This window comes from Puntigrus tetrazona, unplaced genomic scaffold (genome assembly GCF_018831695.1).
Source record: "Puntigrus tetrazona isolate hp1 unplaced genomic scaffold, ASM1883169v1 S000000143, whole genome shotgun sequence".
Taxonomy (NCBI): domain Eukaryota; kingdom Metazoa; phylum Chordata; class Actinopteri; order Cypriniformes; family Cyprinidae; genus Puntigrus; species Puntigrus tetrazona.
In genome coordinates, this window is record NW_025047820.1 from 68,515 (window position 1) to 89,946 (window position 21,432).

Consider the following 21,432-nt stretch of genomic DNA (forward strand, 5'->3'; position numbering starts at 1 on the left):
TAGTAACTATAACCACTAACCCAAGAAGTCGTTGGAACCGATGCGGTCATAATCCCAGACCTGCAGCACCAGAACAGCCGGTTGATTTGAATTCAGTCTCTTCAAGGGCGAAGAGGGACTCCTTTTTTCTTGTAGATGACTTCTTTCTCAGTAGGAAGATAGTCAAAGTGAAAGACAAAGCGCCAGTTGAAGTTGCCTTCTCCAGTGAGGAATTAAAATGCACATCTGTCTCCTGTTTGTCATCTTCCAGACCTTTAATCCAGCTGGTGAATGTAAAAATATTTTTTAAATAGTAGTTTTTAATGTTTCTAATTTTTATATATGTAATACATAGTTCATATCTTTTTTAAAAACACCTACATCCTCTTTTGATTAATTGAATGCATTCGTGCTTAATTAAAAGTTTAATGTCTTTAAAAATAATCTTACATAGTCCAAATTTTTATATGAAACCGAGGACTGTGAAAATCAAATAAACTGTACATTTTCTGGGCTATTTGATATCTTGTGCATTCTGACCTTTTAACATAGATGTCACTTGACGGCTCTCCGGTGAAAGGATTTACATCATCCAGTACGACATCATCAGTATTCCAGATGATCACACGCAGCTCATAACTAGAAACACAGGTGTAAATATTTTCATTACACATATTGCACATAAGCTAATTCTTATTCTTGAGAAAATTATCTTTAATTCCCATTTCTACGTCTTTTCTATGAGATTTTACTCTTGGAATAATGAATGCGTGCCGTTGTAATTACCTCTCTGGAAGTCTAGGTTTGATATTAACAGGTGGTGGAGGAGGTACATCTACAGGAAACATGTCAATCCACATGTGAACATAGCCCTGCCATGTCAAAAACAAAAACAAGATTATGTTGCAGCTTCATAGAGTACAATGGTGTGTCCCAATTTACCAACTTATACACTATGTTTTAGTGTGATTGATGTGCAATTTAGTGCAATTTTTTGTGTGACTAGTGTGCTTACACTGGAAACTCCAAAAGAGAAATGTTGTACTTCAAATGCCCAGATGATGTACTTAATTACCCGAAAAACTAAGAGCTTTAATAACGTCCTATAATAAAATGTTGGATGACACATTAACCTTTAATGATTCATACATAAGTTGATTGAGCATATAACACATCCAATAAATGTATAGTGTTCACTGTGTCATTTGGAAAACAACATAAAGATGGTTTAATTCATGCTAACAGGCCTTCACTTGCTAAGCAGTCACTATGATGGAGTCTGACCTGAGGGAGGCCTGGCTTTTCGGCGTTGAGCAGTGAGCGGACCTCCACGTGCTCAGGAACTAAAGGACATGCTCCCTCACAGAACTCTCTCATCTCCTTCCAGCGCTGCAGGACACTTAGAGCTTTATGCTCATCCAGCTCTGCATAGTCTTCCTCAGTCTTCTTATTCTTCTTCAGCAACTCTGCAGGATCAAAGTCTCATATTCATTTTTATATACGTATATTTCTATCTATATGTATCTCAATATCTATATATCTATCCATATATATACTGCTTGGAATTGCATTTTTGCTAGCGTTAATGTTGGACTTCAGTGCCATTAAACAATAAAAGATATTTTTTTGTATCTGTGTTTTATGGCAAACTCATTTTCATTAAATAAAGAGAACACAAAATTACTGTTTGTATTACATGAAGGTGCTTTGTAACCTTTATTTTATTTTAATAAACTGGTATTTCCACCTTCTGGAAAAGCCTCATTGGGAACTTTGAAGATCTTGTTGAGAACTTTCATTTCAGACTCTCTGTACTCTGGAGATGGAATCCCATTTTTGCGGCAGAGCTCCAATAATATCGCAGTGGGCTTCTTGGCATCTCTCCATTTATTATAGCCATCCCTGAAATCACAAGACATCCTAATCTGATTTAACCTGTAGAGAGTCAAATGAAAATCAGGCCACAAAACACCTGATTTATCTCAGTCTCTTAAATGTCTCAGCTGCAAACAACTTCTTAGAGCTCTTCGAATATGAGCCTAAAACAGTCAGTGAGCTTTGAGAAATTCTGATGACTACGACAGCAGTGGTCACGACAGAGATAATAATACTAATCATCATTATAGTAACTACCACCACCATCATCACAGGCTAAAACCATTACCCACTTATCATAATGAAGAGCCAGGCCACACCCGGCGCGATGGCGGCTATAGAAACGGTTCTCCAGGTCCACGCGGGTCTCACCAATAAGGTCATCAGAACCCACGAGGTCATGGTCAAACACGTACAGCGTGAGCTCGGTCTCCAGGGGAAGGACACGGTCAGTTCAAACACTCTGTGGAAGACAAGTGCTCAGGATATCAAATCAGTGACCCACTCTGAAAACAGTCATATCACAGATTTATCCCCTTTAGCTCAAATCACGCTCTCTGTCAATATGTGCATGTGTCTTCAAGAGTTAAAAACACTGTACATCTAAAGCCTCTATGAAGAATTTAATTTAATCTTTCATTCTTACAGCCACCATACTAAATGTTGTCAATATATATTTATTCATTTTGTGAGCAGAAGGAACTTACTCTCCAAACACTGGGTTCAGTTGTTTGGGAATGTAGCGCTCTTTGCTGTCCATTTGCTGCTGCCAACTTTTACCACTACATAGGGTCTGCCTTTCCATTCGGATCTGTGGGTGCCAGATTGGTTGCCTTGGGGTTGAAAGGAAAAAAAAGCATAAGCAGTTCAAATTCAGATTCAATGCACAGGAAATATAAGGGGCAATGATTGAAAACTGCACCACTGGGAGGCAAGCGATGCACCCTTCAATGTGACATTCTCCATTTAAAACCATTTATCATTTTTCTAATTTTTGTATACAAACACGCATGGACTATTTATCTACAAAATATAAAAGCTGATACGAAAAAAAGTAGTAAGTTGCTATGTAACAACAGTTATTTTCTTCTGTATTGTGATGCACATCAGAGTGTAATGGATTATAAAAGAAAAAACGTAACATGTTTTTTTAATTAATAAAATGGAATTTTAACAAGTGATACCTACTTTCACTACATATATTCTCACAAGGACTTTGATGGGTGTATTTTGGGAATCCCATTAGTGATCTGACAGTCTGCATCCTCGTCTTCTGGGCGATGGGGTATATCAGAAACGATCCCTGCAGTGAAGCACAGCTCTGCTTTAACCTCTAATCCTTGACTTTTTCATGCATGCTGTCACACTGTTGATCCAGCGCATGAGAGCATGTAAAACGCACATCTTACCTTATATTTACCCATATATCTCATACTTTCATCTTCCTCTTCATCTTCCAGGCTGGATTTGCCTTTGTAGACAGGAAATATGTGCAACCAGTCCATGAACTGACTGAATTCGTTTTCAAGTTCAGACTTGTAAAGCTGAGGGAATGAAATAACAAAAGGGGGAACAAAGAAAAAGGACAGAAAATGTCAATTGCAAATAGCTTTAGATGGCTAAAGAGCGTCAAGAAAACTCTGTAAACACTGTATTGAATAAAACAGAAAGGATTACAGTTTGAAGTACATATCGAACCTGTAAAGTGGCAATTTTCTTCCTCTTTGGAGCAGGCGGCTCTATTTCAATCACAGCATCATCATCCTCTGCCTCTAGTGCTGCCATGCTCAATGGTGCTCCATCTGCAGAATGTGACATTGCAGTTGCTTTAAAATGCATTAATTCCTAAGCATCCTAAAGCAGAGGATACGGTCACTTGGGATGCAATAAAAGGGATGAATGTCATTACACAAGACAGTTGAAACCAAGTGACATCCATAAGTAAATTATAATAGACCTGTTCTCAGAAGTAATTTCCCACTTTCAAGCAGCCTAAAGATATTTAATGCATGGATGAAATAATTTACCTTCAGATTAGGAGATGTGGTCATTTAGGTAAAACTAAAAATGTCAACACATGAGAAAGTTCAATCCAAGTGTTATCCACAAACACGTTATACTAGACCTAATAATTTCACTTTCTGTCCAGACCTAATTTATTTTTATTGCATGTTTGGAGTAATTCACGCAGCAGGCTAACCAAGTAAGTTCATGTCTTGTTCATCAACATTTGCATTTTGTTATGTAATGCAAATGTGATAATCAATTTTTAAGCACCCAAATACGTTTTAGGCCTCTGTCCAACTGGTTTGACTCAGATGTCTTAATTTGCTGTTGTTTTTACCTTGCAAATTCAGAGCGTCGATACATTTACATGATACAAGTGTCATTGACTTGTTCACTCAAATGATTTGTTCAAAAAGCTCATTCATTTATAATAGAGTAAAAACAAAATCATGCTTGCATATAATACCTCCATCTTGCCCATCTTCCAATTCATCCTCTTTCTCCTCCTGAAGAAAAAGATGGAAAGAAGTCATTTAAATGTTGAGAAAATCAACAAAGCACAATCTATTATCAAAATATAATTTATCACCTGTTTTTCGAGTTCAGCAAGTGATGCATAATATTTAGACCACCAATCAAGCTCCTCCTTTTCTGGTGGCTCCTCTTCCAACTCCTCCTCTTTTTTAATCACCTTTTTGATTGGAGACTGAAAATGCAGTTTTCCACAATACATTATTTAAAACATTTAAACTCATTTACTCACCCTTGTGTCATTCCTAACCATTAATTTGTGCACAGGCCTTTACACTCTAAACATGGACATGGATTTTTAAAAGCCAAAAGCACACACTCATGATTGAAAGCATCCCATTTGGATGTCAGCAGGGGTCTTGGCTATTCAGTGGCTGCCCAATTAATCAGAGTGATCTAACAGCAGGAGCTCAAACTGACACAAGAACACACTTCACTGCACTCAACAAACCAGCAGATTCACACCATAATCAACAGGTTAATGTAATGCGAGGGCTTCACATTTAATAACTGCAGGCTGTGGATGGTTAAAACATGTGCGCTAAGTACTCATTAGGAGCTATTTCAAACATCCCAAAGCAGCCAACTAACGTCATTTCACCCAGACTGGATACTCCATGACCCAATGGCAGCTGTATGAAAAAAATGCTTAAAAAATTTCAGAAAAGTGGTGGAAGATGGCAAACACAATTTCAGCTTTGGAATTTAGGGAACACTACAGAATGTGTTCCTTCTTATGGACTGAAAAAAACCAGTGGAACTTACCGTGACTAAGTTAAATGGGTTAACAGGAATTTTGCTATGCTTCAGAGGAAGTCCACCCAAGTCCATAGTGATCAGCGTGGCTAGAGGAGTGGTCTTCTGCGGAGGCTTCTTCTCTAAAATTGTGACAAAATGTTTAGGAATTTTCTATGTGAAAATATATTAAAAACTATAGTCTATATTCTATATTAAAAAAAACAGTCAGCAGTGACCATGTTTAAATGGCAAAAATAGTGATATTATTCCAAATGTGTTATTACTCTGATTAAAATCCATCTTATTTAGAGTGTCTATTGTTCAGTGCAATGCAGTCCAAATGTAGTTATGAATGCAATAGGCAGTCGTTTTGGATCAATCAGACTTATAAACATTGTAAAAAAAGCAAAAAGAGCTTTAGGAATCTCTTGAGCTCTCATTTTGTAATTTTACTGGAATTAATTATTGTGTGTTGCTGTTAAGGGCATGGATGAGAAAGTAGTTAATTGAATAAATCTTCTTACTTAACCATAATATACAGTAGATTCTAGAAAGGAATAACGTGCACACACGTGTGGTTAGTGTCTTTTGTCATTTCAGCAAAGTTTCATGCCATCCTAGTTTATAAAGAAAGAGAGTCTGGTGCACTTTTGAATGTAAATTATGCACACATATCAGAACAGCAGATGCTTTATTTTTTGGCCTTTAAACCACAAACATATGAGCTATAAAAGTTTCCATACCCTCAGGCTCTTCCTCCTCGTCTTTCCACTCCTCTTGGTCCCTGGGACCAAACTGCACAAGGTTTTGGACCACGTGAGTTCCCACTAGGACCAGCCTACCGAATGCTCTCTGCTCCATTACGAAGACAGTAAGAGGAGGATGCAGGTAGACAAGCTCTGGAAGTTCCTGAGGACACATAACCAGTTATGAGCTACTGTGAAGTGATGATAATAAAAGCAAGGGAAAGAAGATTAGTATTAAATCTTCATCAAATACAGTTGAGGTCAGAATGTTCAAAATCTGCAAAATGTTATTTATTTTACCAAAATAAGAGGCATTATAAAAATGCATGTTGTTTAATAAGTTATTTCACATAAAAGATGTTTACATAGATAACATAATAAGAGCTGAATTCATAAAAATTACCCTGTTCAAAAGTTTATTATTATTATTTTTTTAAAGATTATTCTTATTTTGTTTAGTGATATTTATTCAGGAGTCTGTTGTTTACCTTGAACAGTTAAACTGCCTTCCTTTACATCCCACACATTCTTTGGATTTCCAGCATTTTTGTGTATTTGAACCATTTCCAACAATGAATGTTAGATTTTGAGATACACCTTTTCACACTGAGGACAACTGAGGTACTGATACTGCATATGCTACAAAACCATGCTTTGAGTTGGAGCTTGAAAACTTTTTTCTAATTTGAAGAAACTTATTTTGTCTTCTGGAAAACATTTTTTTGTAGCCTCTGAAAGGCAGTACTAAATAAAAAAAAAAAAAAAAACGATATTTAAGCAAAATCAGAATAATTTACACATTTGCATTCTGTTCAAAGGTTTTCAACCCACGGCTCTTAATGCATGGGTTTAAAAGAAACACAACCTTAAAAATAAAGGGATGTAAACTTTTGATTATTTTCTCTTGTACACTATATGTAAACATCTTTTATGTGAAATATCTTATTTAGGTCAGTATTAAATAAAAAATGACATTCATGTATGATCCATCTTATTTTTGGAAAATTATTAGCATTTAAGAGAAACTGAAAGGGGGATGATTTGACCTCAACTGTATTTGCTTTGGTGTTAGCAAAAGTCACCACCAAACAGTCGCAAACAAAACTAATAAAGACTTCACATTGCACAATAAAACATTCTGAGCAAGAAATCTCACCATTGAGATGCACTCACTGCTTTTACCATTTCTTAAACAGGAAATGTGATCAGTGCTTGTATGGTAAGCATGTTCTCAACACAGCTCTTGAGATAAGGTCTAAAACTTTGAAATAAGGAAGTCTTACAACATCAAAGTGTTTAACCACATCATTGAAGTTGGGATTCAGCTTGTAGCTCTGAATTTCCTCAGACTCGATCATATGGCCCGCACACTCAATCTTCACTTGAGGTCGCTCCACTTCAAACAGGTTGACTCTTTTCAGGTCCCTCAGGCCCCAGTACAGCACCTGCCATTTAAGGGTTTGAGATCAAAACAACGTAGACAAGTACCAAACCAGTCAGCTGGCAAACTTGTACTGGAGGTCGATCCATGCTGCTATTTTAAACACTCTCTTGCAGAGTGATTTATGAACACATCTGATGAATTATGTTATTTGGCATTGAAAACCTTTAAATTGTGACATTAAATTAAAAAAAGTTTTCCTCAGTTTACATCTGTTCAAGTTTGCACCTCTATTCTGTATTTCCTGAGCACAGGTCGAACTCCTCTGGAATGATAAAATAGCATTCTTCTTCCATGTACTGTGGTTCCTTGGGGTCAACGTCCAGTGGCAGTGCTGGCTGAGATGGATTATTGACACAAACATTTAAAAAGCATATTTAAAGACACTGATTACAAAGACTGTCTGATAACAATAATAATACAATATTAATATACCACAGCCAGATATAATAACAATATTATTTCAGAATATTACTTTTTGAGCCTTTCTCAATATAAAGAGATTACTTTCAAAAACATTAAATATTTTAATTTGTTTTCATTCAGGTGTATTAAGCTGCTCTCTAACAGACAAACGAAAGTCATATCTATACATGTATTAAGTGTCACTCTTCTTACTGCCACTTCGGTGAAATTAATGAGAAGAACTAGAGTCCCACCTCTCCGAAGTTTGAGTAATCCAACTCGATGAGCTCAAGAGCTGCCAAAATTTCTCCAGCTTTGCTCTTGCCTTTTGTGATCTCAAAAACTGCAACTGGGGTTTTTATATGGCTCTTCTACAAACTTCAACTCTGGCTTTGCAAAAAAGCACGACCAAGGGGCTTGTGGACTGCCCTGTTATAACATTCAAACGCACCACAAATAAATTACACTGTATAATTAGCCATCATATTTCTGACTTCTCATATTCTAGACTATTCATTCATTGATGTTATATGCAAGTACTTTTAGACTTTGTAAACAGGAATAATCAATATGCTATGACATTAACTTTATTATATATATGATTTAACAATAAACCAAGACCTATGCATTTATTTAAAAATGTTTTTTTAAGTGCCATTTAAAGTTGATTCACAGATTACAGCATTCCAAAACGCATTAAAAACTATCACTCACTAGTTTGTTGTAGTCATAGATGTTGATGATGATCACAGGAGGGTCTTCTCTGAACTCGTCCTTACTGCCCTCCATCAGAACCTGATCGTAGAGGAGTAACTCACACCACGTCGGGGACAGAGTTTCTTCCATAACCTACAAAGAATAAAATCTTTGAACAATCTCTCGGTCACAAAATTGCAATCAATAAAGGCTGAATTTCTATGGCTCTTCAGATCTCAGTAGGACTGAATGGACTTGTCATAAATGGGCAATAAATCTCATTCGAATTTTTTTAATGCTTTTTCTATCCAGTGCTTTTTATTGGGAAAAGAGAGAAAAAACTCAAGTGTAAATACATATGAGACCCACCCGTGTGACCTGACACTGTGTGCTGAACACAACCTTGGCAAAGGGGTCGGACAGTCCATTGTCATCGGCTGCAATAATGCCACGCGCTTGATAAATGTGAGCACGTAACTGGAAATAACGACTGTCTGGATGAAAGGACAAAAGGAGGGACTGTAATTTTCGTGAAATGTCATCCAAATTAAAATATATAGATTTTCAAAGCCAGCCAAGACAAATTATAGAGAACAGCCGAAATGTTTGCAGTAGCTAAAATGAATTTCATATAGTACCTTCCACCGCTAATTTGGTGGGAGGCATGTTCTGAGGAATTGATGCACCAGAAGTCGCCTCTTCGTAAATGGGTCTGAACTCTGCTGGAAGGCTGGTGACACAGTTTTTAGCATACTTTGTGATACCAAGCCACATATATACTTCCAGTTTCGCGAAGATTTCCCCCACTGGTCCTCCAGGGGTCTATAGAACAAACAAATTAAAAAATAAGTCATAGAAAACTGTTCAAAAGTTTTGGGTCAGCAATATTTTGTTTTATGAGCTTGAAAGTCTTTTTGAGCAAGGCCGCATTTATCTTATCAAAATTACAGTAAAAACAATAATGTTGTTAAACGATTTTGCAATGAATGCTATGTAGTAGGAATTCACCTTCAAGTACACAGCAGTGATTTTACCGCAGTCTTTACCCTTCTCTTCCTCCACCAGCGAGAATAGGATAGAGGGGGCTGCAATCCTGGTGTAGGCCACTCGCCTCCCTCCACTCAGCATCCACAAAAACACATCAGGGAGAGTGCTCTGAGGCTGCCATATGAGAACGCAAACATTTACTTATAGTTCTGGTGGTAAAAACATGCATTTTTTGTTATACATCGAGGTAATCATTAAGACGGAGCAAATTTTGATAGCATTACTTCAACAGCAAGAAAACGGAGCCTCTTTGCGATATTCTTGAGATCTGCCAGCCTGTCTTTAACTGTATTTCTGGTCACTCTCTTTCTCATTCTCAGGGCCTGCTTGGCCAGCAAAACCTGCAATTCACATCAAATTCTCAGTAAAGACTCTTAGTGGGTTTAACCATATAATTCATCAGTATACTTCTGTAATACCAAATCAATACCGTCACTCACAATGTTCCTTTTGATGAGGCCCACGCGGCACTTATCCAGGGTGTTTTGACGAGCATTCCTCTTCCTGTCTAAGTTACTGCTGTACTGCCTAAGAGCGGTAAGAACATGCTTTCTATTATCGATGATGTACGATGTAAGAGGGGAAATACAGACTCAGTATAGTCATGCAAATGTGTCCTACTTGCAAGTGGAAAAGAATTCCAGCACGGCATCCACCAAACGCTCTTTAGCCTTGATTTTTGATCTTTTCAACAGCATCTCCACTTCATCGATACCATATTCCTTGAAGAATATAAGACACAAATTCAATGTTAATGTCAATTTTAAGTCAAATAGATGCTTTTGAAAAACATAAGCAGAATAAGGTTTTCATATTCTGCTCAAAAACACAATGTTAAATTTCTTCTCAGTGTCACTTGCCAGTCGGTCAGCCATCTTGGACAACCAGTTGCTGTTGTGGAATCGGAAGGTGTGATCCTCGAAGTAGCTCCACACAAAGCTACATGGTTTCTCTCGAATAAAGGGAATGCAACTGAATGATCTGGATGATAAAAATGATCACGTTTGCTGCTGTTCTTGCATCATCCTACTGCACTCCACATAAGGATAAGCTGTCAGTCTTGAGAATGTCATTTCACCTGTCGTATTCAGTGGGCTGTGGTCTCCTAGGTGGTGTGACGGATTTGTCTCGAGGGCCAGAGTTCAGAAGTTCATCTCTCTCCAACTCGTCGTCTGATTCCAACAGCGGCTGTCTGTCCTCAGCCAGATTCTCCTGACTACCACTCTTGCTGGACTTCATCACAACATCTGCAGTTTTCCCATAATTCCCTGTGAAGTAGTGTAAATGAAACTAAATATAATTAAAAACAGTACTAAATTGCTACTAAAAAGAACAAAGCTCTACATAAAATGACTGGCTTATACTAAAACAGCTGTTTATATTAAAGCTTATGCTATGAGATTAAACAGTCTAACCTTACCTATAGACAGCTCGAAGGTGACTGGTTTGGAGCCAATGGAAGGATCTATCATTGTCACCTCAAAGAAGGATGCAAACAACAAAAATTCATCCTTCTCTCCAGTGAAGTTCTGCATGAGGAAATAACAGATACACTATGGATTAATGTAATACTGCAGGATATATTGTATTATATTATTTTTAGACAACAGTTCAGCAAACAAGTAATGAACATTTTAGACATAAAATTGGAAATTATTTAGTCTATTTCTCCTCCAAGAAAGTCTCTAAGCAGCAAAGTAGTGAATATGATTCAGTATTTTTGAATATAGTGAATGCTTCAATGACTTAAAGAAAGAGTTTACTTAATTATTTATTACTCATACTCATTTATTACTCACGCTTATGTTGGTTCAAACCCATAAGACTTTTGTTTATCTTCAGAACACAAATGAAAAGATATTTTGATTCATTCTCTGCTCTCTGGCCCTACCATAGACAGCAATGTAATTAACACGATCATCCAGTGAAGTAGCAAGGAGATCTGTAAAATAATCTTAGATAATAAATATGATACACAAAGAAAACAAAAATAAAGTTTTTTTAACCATTTGTTACATGCCACTTGCTGACACAGAATAAAGTGAAAAGTAATCTCTTAGCTTCATAAAAGGATGTCACATGGATTAATTTACCGATCTCCTTGCTATGTTTCTGACATTGATCATGTTAATTACATTGCTGCCTATGGGAAGGACAGAGAGCTCTCATAAATCATCAAACATATCTTTAGTATGCGTTCTAAAGAAAAAATAGAGGTCTTTACGGTTTTGGAGCGACATGAGGGTGAGTAATTAATGAATTTTAGTTTTTGGATGAACTATCCCTTTAAAGACAGCCCCTTTGTTTGTTTTCTAACTGAATAAGTGATGTTAATGAATTAAGCAAATTATTCTTTGACTTCATAAAGTCACCACCTGCCATAACAATGTAGCCTGAAGAAACAGTCACTGAAAACTTCCACACACTGTTATATAATTTTGCTCACCAAATCAGATTTGAAGACCATAGAACAAACTCTTGTATGAGCTGAAATAGTACACACAGTAGACTGTCTTTTCTCTTGCTATCAGGCAAACTTGGTCACTGACCTCAGGAAGAGGGGTGAACATCTTCCACTTCCACTGTAACAGCAGCTGGTACCTCAGCGCCAACATCTTCAGCTTCTTCAGCAGGCCCACTGGGACTCTGCACTGCTGAATAAAATCATTTTCCAAATGTTATTAGAGTACTAGGACGTCTTTGAAACATGTTTGTGTGTGGATGAATGCATAACTCTAAAAACACACTGTATGTGCTAAAATTTTCATATTGCCACTAATGACAAACAAATTCCTGATGTCTGCCATTGGTTAAACAAAGAGGTAACCCTGCCCCAAATGTCACACTATTGGCTGAGCTAATGTTGTTATGTTTAGCCTATTTCAAGATGCACAAATAAATAGATTCTTGGGAACCACTTCAACACACATAATCCTTAAACCATATATTGAAACTACCTTCTTTGCCTGCTGTCTTCTCTTTGGACCTTCGACTCTTGCGTTTAAGAGTAAGCTTGCTCATTTTGCTTTTCACAGCAGCAATGGACTTACTCTCCGTGACCACAACTGTAGGGGAGGAATAAACCTCCACACTCAGCGAGAGCAGTACTCTGCCCCTATAGAAGATCCCTTCACTCAGACCTTCATTAAGATCCCTGTGGATGTCTCTCAGTGTGGAGTTTTGAGGAGAGCCGTAAAGATTGACCCATGTAGGGCCAAAGGTGGGATTGAAACCTGATGGATGGAGGAAAGACGGCAAAGTATATTGCAGAAAGAATATTAAGTTGTTCAAAAACGAGGTAACTCGAGGTAAATAAGGATGCAAATACATGACTCGGAATATAGTACTGATGATCCACATAAACAAAAAAAAGAAAGATTCTAATTATTTAAATCACCCTCATGTTGTTCCAAACCTTCCAAAATATTGGTAATCAAACACATTTATTTCCTTTTGACTTGTACTGAAGCTGCAGCTGTTTGGTTGCCAATATTCTTCAAAATATCACCTTATGTTTTCCACAGAAGAAAGAAAATCAAATAGGTTTGGAATGACATGGGGTGAGTTAATGAAGAACTATCTTATTAAATTTGCAGTGGTCACTATTAAAACTGACCATTTCGATTGGGATTGGAAATTTGCAGAAGGTCCAGGAAGTGTGTTGCCACAGCCACATCTCCAATGTTGGCATCATCAAGGATCTGTATTTTGATTCGTCGAGCAAGAGGAGGAAATTGCTCAATGAAGGATATCTGTTCATTCCACTCAGGGGCATTAGTGTTGCTGTTTACTGATGTTTCCCCCTGTTACACATGTAAATGTAATAATTTGTACAGATTTTAAACAAGCAATAAAACACATTTTTCACATTTTACTTTTATTTTTCATTTTACAGTATTCTGCTATCTACTTCATGCAGCATTTGACTGAATCTGACTGAATCATACGCTGCTCTCTATATAGCATGTGTTACTTAAATAAGAACAGAGCATTTAAGTTTGGCTTCTGACACCACTTGAACTTTGTCAGAGACAAGCTCTGACATCATAACAATTTATTTTGAGCTGAAATGTTTGCCAATACCCTTTGTAAGTCTCCGAGAGCAGTTCAAATACTGACGCACCTCAGCCCATTTAACAAACAAACGCACCATCAGGGTGTGCGTGTTTGTGTATCCCTTGACATAAGTGTTATTTCACATAGGATAAGTATGTGAAAATATACAAGGAAAAGAAACTAAAAGATTGAAAGATAATTTGACTGTTTAAATAGTAAAATCAAGCCATGAAACAATGCAACCAAACATATTAGTTTGAAATCACCTGCTGGCCAGCAATGTGACCTGAACATAAGGGTCAAGGAAAACTTTCTTGTCTCTCATTATCTTCCCCATGAAACCCGAGTTCATGCTGGGCAGACCTTCAGCTTTGAAGATCTTCAAGACAAACTTTGCCCAAGGACGTTCTGATGGCATCCTCTTTGGAAGAAGAAGGTTCCTACAAGCCGCAAGAAAATGTACCAGTATATTAGGTTTCAGATGCTGAAAACTGAACCTACTAATGTCAATAACTAAAGAACCAAACATCTAATATTAATGTCTCTTTTAGGAAAATATGTCCTTAAAAGGAGAACAGCCATGTTAACATAAGGCAGTCTCTTACTTTTCAATGTCATCATTCTGGCTGCCAGCTGGTGCCAAGCTGACCATGCCCATGGGGTCTCCTTTCATCACCACGCTCACTGTGCACTTCACATAGCCTTTAATTCCCGAGCGGGTATCTTTTAGGTCAGTAAATGCGGAGCCCATTTCTGGTAGAAACGGTGATCTGTGAGATATATTGGATGTGTTAAGTTGTTGTAATTATAAATGTTGCAGTAGACCTATAATCATTCTTTTTTACCACCGGTGATGAGTTAATTATCACCATTAAAACGTCTAGGGAATGTTATTATCGTTTTACCAATGAAATGAACTCTCAACTTCTGTAATCTTTATTTAAGCTGTGTGTATCAAAGCTCGCAATAAGCACTTTTTCTTTCTTAAGCTGGGTTTATCTGGGTTTACCCGGCTGCTGATACACTGTGCTGATGTCAATCTTAAACGTTCCTATGCGGGACATCAAAAAGGCAAGGATTTTCTTATGAACCACCTAAAATATAAGAAAAAAGGAAAAATTATTAATTCACAACATTCATATTAAACATTGTGTAAGATAATGTAAAATATGGCAATAAATATATTACCTTACAAATCAAAAATTATTTGTATTATCATTACTACTGTATATTTCTTACTGTTAACATGCATCTTTAGACATTACAGACTAAATAAAAGCGCAATAAAGCCATTTCAACTTCTGTATATGCAAAAAAACTTATGCAAGTCACTTTAAATGTCTTTAATTGCCCTCCGATAGTATTTCTGAGAATACTTACAGAAATCTCAATCACTTTATCAAAAAGCACATCTTGTGTCTCTTGGAATTCAAACATGAAGTTCTTAAAGACAAAAACAGAAACAAAACAAATCAGAGAAATGCCTAAAGCTTCAGATTCTTAAAGATGAATGTTTGTGCAAGTACTTACCTCATTGTAAAATGGACAATTGGTAGACTTCTGAGTAGCTGTGTGCTTTTTCTCATCTCCAATAGTCACATACACTGCTGGGTTAATGTTCACCCCGACAAGTTTTTGAGCTTCAATCACATTTACATTCACCTGAGCAGAAAAAAAAAAAGTTTAATAAAAGACTTGAACATTCTAGATTCTCATCAAACAGAGTCAGGTATAAGGAAAAACTTTTAGAAATATTTGTACTTGAAATGGGCAGACCTTATTTTATTATTTTACCTGAAAAGACTTCACTTTAGGTGTGACAGCAAGCTTGTGCTTTGCTATAGCCCTGCAACGACTACACAAATAAAAAAGGGTTTTATTTATCAGACTTGTTACATTCTCAGATTACATTTCAAATATGGAAATTAAATGATTTTTTTTTTTTAGTTATACATTTTTAAATTATACATTTGTAACGTATTGCATTACACTGCATTGCGGTAAAATAGGTTTCTTTATGGTGTAATGTATTAAACTAGAAAAGTATAATGTAAAAATATATATAGTGTAAGTAAATGCATAAACTAAAAGGTAAATGAAAGTCACCTCAGAATGGGTGTGAATGCTACATTGGCACATTCGATATCTGCAAAGTCATAATCATCATCAGAGTCATTATCATCATCTTCGCTCCTTTCTCTTCATCAGTTTTCAAAAGACTGCGTCCGATCATTCTCGTCTCACGATCCAGCTGCTGAGGACGCAAGCCGTCTGAAGAACTACACATTATTAAATATGTCAATGTGAATTCCATTAATAAAGGATATGAAAATATGTATGAGTTGCACATGTACAGATGTCCTTACTTCGGTTCTGTGAAGCCTGTGTTCCTGATGACAAGCTCTGAGCTGAAATAAAGTACATTCAGATTTACAAAAAATTGACACAAAACTTAAAAATGTGACTTAGTTATTAAATAAATGAAATGAGTACATCCATCCTAGACCCCTGCATTTAAAGACCCCTAAACCTCTGCGAAGACTATAAAATGCAAGTGATTGCGCTGGTGCCTCTAGCGTGCTTTTTAACTTTTAAACATTGTTAGCTATATGCTTTACCTGTTTTAGCATATGTATAGATTTGCTTTTAGGCAAGTTGTCATAATTTGAAAAGACTAAATCGATCAGTCATAGTTTACGATCAGCTCACTGTCTGCTTGATCATTATGCATTAAAAAAAGCGTATAAACTATTTAACAAACAAAAAGTGCTCCAAACGTTTTCTAAATTAACTTAATAAAAAGAACTAAATATAATCATTTTGCCATTACACTCAAAACCTAACTAGTTTAATAGCTGAAACAGTAGTAGAATGGGAAAAAAAGACGGGCTTGGGTCGGTAATTCTGATAAACTGTCTGCCACAGGCTGGAGTTAGGAGTCTATAATTGAAGATTGAGGAATAGAGGAAAGGGAAGGAGGGACTGATAGAACAAAATAAAGAATGGAGCCTAGGGTAGGAAGAAATAATTGATAGAGGCAGGGAATGAGGGGAGGATAAAAGAAAGAAGAATGGATGAAAATACATAGCACAATGGCCGGATGGATGGATGGAAGATAGAAAAGGAAGAATATACGGAAGTAAAGAAGAGGTAGAAAGGTAGAAAGAAAGATGGCTGGATGGATGACGCATGGAGAAAAGGAAGTAAAAAGGGTAGAATTATGTAAGAAAGCATAAGTAATAAAAGGAGGGAAAATAGATGGGATGAATGAACTACTGGACGAAGGAAGGAATGAGAAAAGGAAAAAAAGTTGGAGCAGACGGAAGGAAGATGTTGACAATGAAAGATGTGAAAATAGATAAAAGGAAAAGAAGAACAGATGAAAAGAAATACAAAATGAAAATAGAAAATGGATGGAAGAAGGGACAGAAGAAAGGAAGGCCAAATAAATGAATTGCTGGATGGAAAAAAGGGAGGAAGGAAATAGAGGCAGAAAGGACTAGTGGATTGCAAAGGACAGAAGAGATGGATGGATGGATGAATGGATGAAAAGAAGAAAGGAAAAATGCAAGGTAGCATGGATGGGAAAAGGAAGAAAGGAAAATGTTGGAATGGATGGAAGGAGATGTTGAAATAATGAATAAAAGGTAAAACAAATGAAAGGTAAAACACTAGGAAAGGAATAGTGGATGGGAGGAAGGAAGGATGGATAACTGGACAGATTTAGGTGGAAGGATGAGAGGAACATAACGACGTCTCTCACCCGTCAGTGTCCTGTTCTCTGATGAAGTCATCACCGTCCCACCCGCCTGCAGCCCCTGAAGAGGTTGTACTTCACCTCCAGCTTCGATGTAGATCTACACAATAAAATCCATCAGCGCACACCAACATCCACCACACCACTGTGAGAATATGATGAAGAGTATTTGTTTGATTCCCTCACATCGGTGAGACTGTGCTGAGCGTCTGTGAGGGGCTCCACGGGCAGCAGCTGCCCCACAGACACCACATGCTGCAGGCTGATCACCAGCCTTCCCAGCAATCTGTGCACATCGGGGATACACTCAATTCTTCTGGAACGTTATGTTCATTAAAAATCATTTAGTTCATTTCCCTCAGTCTTAGTTATAATGCGGTGGCTCTGACCTGTTGCTGAACATCTTACTGCAGTTGTAGACGCTGATTGACAGAATTTCATCCTCTCGACCTTTCCATAGTGAGGCCATCTGAAGTGCTGAGTCGTGCAAAAAACACACCAACAACAAGAGGAAATACTGCTCTGTCCTCCGACATCCAGTCAGCGGAAATGAGTAAAAAGTCTGGCTTACTTTGGAAATATGGATATTTCTTCTTACAAATGCATGGATTCGCCACAGGGAGGCCTTTGGTCTCCCAGGAACTACGCAAGAGGCGTTTTATTACGTTTGTGCACACTTTATTTAACGTGATTCGGACTGTTAGCGGGAAACACCCACTTTTACTACAATGATAATAGAGCTTGGGCAATTTATAATATAACTGCAGCTGACTCAGCCTGAAGAGAAGAAAGTCATATGCAGCTAGGATGGCTTTGGGAGTACAGATATTAATAGCCCATTTTTTAATTTTGAGTGAACTAACCTTTTAAAACAAAACATAAAATACAGTTTTTGGGCGTAGGCTTATTTAAATTTGATTCTTTCATTATTTTTGGAGATATTATTAGTACTAAAGTAAGTTATGCAAGCCCAATCATTTATTCTGTGCTTAAAGTTATTTTTAACATAGCCTATATTTTAATCTAGAAATCAAAATGCAGAATGTTTTGTTTGTCACTTTCTTGATTAATTTGCCCTGGGCCTTCTTTCTCAACACTGATGATAGTCAACAAATATTTTGTGTAGAAAACGGTTACTTTAAATTGACATATTTTTGTAATAGTCATGCTTTACTGTACTTTTGATGAAACTAATTATCATAAGGACTTTTTTTTCAAATTCTTACTGAATTATTCCAAACTTTTGACCGGTTACATTAAATATACGACAAAAAACCTATAAAATGGTGGTGTTTGTATTAGATCTCTCCCTTCTTTACGGTCACCGCATTTCTCAGAAATGAAAATCCCAAGGACTTCCTCCTCATAACAACGTTGAACATGATTTATCTTCACTCAGATTGAGCGTCTTTTCTTTCTCGTCCTTCCCACCATTCCAGTATCTGTTAGCTTAAGTTAAAGGATAACCTTGTGACAGACCTCTAGTCAAATATTTTAATTTCATTACTGTATCTGAGCTGATAGATGTGGCTGTTTACAAGACTTTGGGAATGTTGAAGTGCCTGTGGCACACAGCAGGTGTGGTTATCCTGAAGACCTCAGCATGCTCAACTAAACACTGACTTCAACTTCATTGGGCAGCTATGTTACGTTTTACAGGTCGTCTTTCCAAGCGTATTATGAAAAAATAACGTAAGATGTTAAAGTGTTAACCAGCATACTGCTCAGTAACACTTTTATTCAACAACGACGCATTTGACTGATCAAATAGTGAAGTAAACACATACAATAATAGTAAACAAATCGGTGTAGAATGACTTCTGACGGATAGCGTGACACTGAAACTTAACTTTTTGAATAGTGCTAACTTTTTACTTTTCCAAATATCCTGTGGCAATCACATAACTTCGTTAAAACAAATTCAATAAATATCAAATCAGCATAAACCCAACCAAAACAGTTACCTCGTTGAAGATGGCTATGTTCTCACATTGAAGGATCTTTGTTTTGTGAGTAAAACCTGGACAGCAAACATTTTCTTTTCAGAAGTCTTGCATATACAAAGATATCGACACATTCTCCACTTAAACAGAAATAGAAAGCATAACAACACGATTATTCCTCAGTATTGGCACTTACCTCCCTAAAAGACAATTCACTTTCCTGTCATATTTCCCTGGCAGGTTATACACCTTCTTTAAAGAACAGTGATAGACATGGTCGGCTGCTGCCGTGTTTCTGTGTCTAGTAATCCTGATCCACTGGGTTGGTTTTGAGTAAAGTTGGTCCTCGTTGTTCTTAAGGTACAAACGCTACCACGTTGCAAATACATCCTCAGTTAAGCCACTTTCAAATACCCATTATCCATGTAGCCTTCGAAGTCGAGGCATTCGGTCCGACACCTCAAGGAACTGCTGGAAAACTCCCAGGCGAAAGACTTCTTGTAAATATTTACCTATGATAATTTAATAGCGAACAGTTGAACTGTTAGTGAACCAAGGGCGTAATCCAGGTGAAAGAAGGTGTTCACTTCATTTTCATTTTATTTCTAAATAAATCTGTGCCACACACACAATTAAAACTACACACACACACACACACACACACACACACACACAAACAGAAACAAATATTGTGTGTTAACAAAGGCAATTTTATTTTATTTTTGATAGTTTATTTTAAACCAAAACTGCTGTAACTAAGTGACAATAAGCTTCTGAGAACATACTGCTGTAAACATTATTTCATAAGGCAAAACACATCCATGATATGATTATGATCCCATTCCTTCAAATCATTAGACTGAAAAGATTTTTAAACAAGATAATTGTCCCATAAGGCTACTTCGTGGCAAGCGCAGCGTACATGACTAAAATCAAGATTTAGTGTAGAAGTGCACTGTAACTTACTGTGCGATTAGGACAGCAAACATTTGTTTAAGATAAATCAAATTAACAGTACTACTTCTAGTCATTCCATATGGATTTTTAAAACATTATTTGACACAAATGTACCAAAACCTTCAAAAAAAAACAAAAAAACCAGATAAGGTATATCTATGGTCCCAAACTACATCTTACAATTGCAGTAAACCAGCATCATTCTACTCACCAATTCAAACTAAATAATGATCCTCAGCACAGATTGGTCAAAACAACAACATTGGCAAAAACAACTCCAAGATAGTAGCTTTGATTGGCTTTTGTTTGCTAGAAAACATACAATTTCTTTGGTAATGTTATAGCTACCTTATTATGGCAACATGATTATTAATTGCAGCATAGTGGTTTATGAGTTTGAGACATTTGCACTTTTTCGACAAAATACTATACTGCAGAAAGTGCTGGAAATATTATAAAATCGGCACTCTGATTGATATTGCATACATCTATACATCAAAAGCAGAGCAAGGCTAAAAGTGATTTCAAATATTGGCTTAAGAAACTCAAGGCATCTGTAATTCATAAACAGCAAATACAAAAATATATGGAACAATATAGAGAAATAGAACTGTAAAAAACATTTATGTAAATGAGGAATAACAATATTGGAGTTAAAGAAAGATATGAAAGAATGAAAATGATTTGCATAATATATAAAAAGGAAAACATAGTGAAGGCAAAGTGGTATCTGAAAGAGTTCATCATTCTACAGTGCTCTGTTAACAGAGCTGTGGTTCCCTCTGGTGGTGACCCACACTAATTCTAACTAACTCTAACACTAATTCTATTTTTTATATACCTATAATTCATTTTCTAGCGTATTGCTCCTCTCAAAACTCACTCCCCGAGGAGTGGCCACAGCTTCAGGCAGAAGAAGCCTCCACCTCTGACTCAAAACACTAATCTGATCCAGCTAATCAAAGATTCTTAGGATCACTAAAACTTTCCAAGCATGTGTGTGTTTGGAGCTATTAGAGAGCTGTGACACTCTGTGAATGAGTTGAGAGCTCAGCGCAAAACCTGGGTCTACTTGACAGGTGAAGGAGGGTTAACAGGACAGATTTCTCATCTGAAGCATGTTACCAGCTGAGGTTTGGCACTTCTGCTAGAACGCTCTGAGCAAAGCTTCTTAGGAGCCTATGGAGAAAATGAGATGTAAAAGATCGACAATTATTGACAGTAATTAAACATAAAACACTGGATGTGAATTAA

At 36.8% G+C, this 21,432-nt stretch overlaps 1 pseudogene; it reads right to left on the bottom strand.

Annotated features, from left to right (window-relative positions):
• On the bottom strand, positions 1 to 21,357 carry LOC122332691 (annotated as a pseudogene).
• Positions 21,358 to 21,432: the final 75 nt, after the last annotated feature.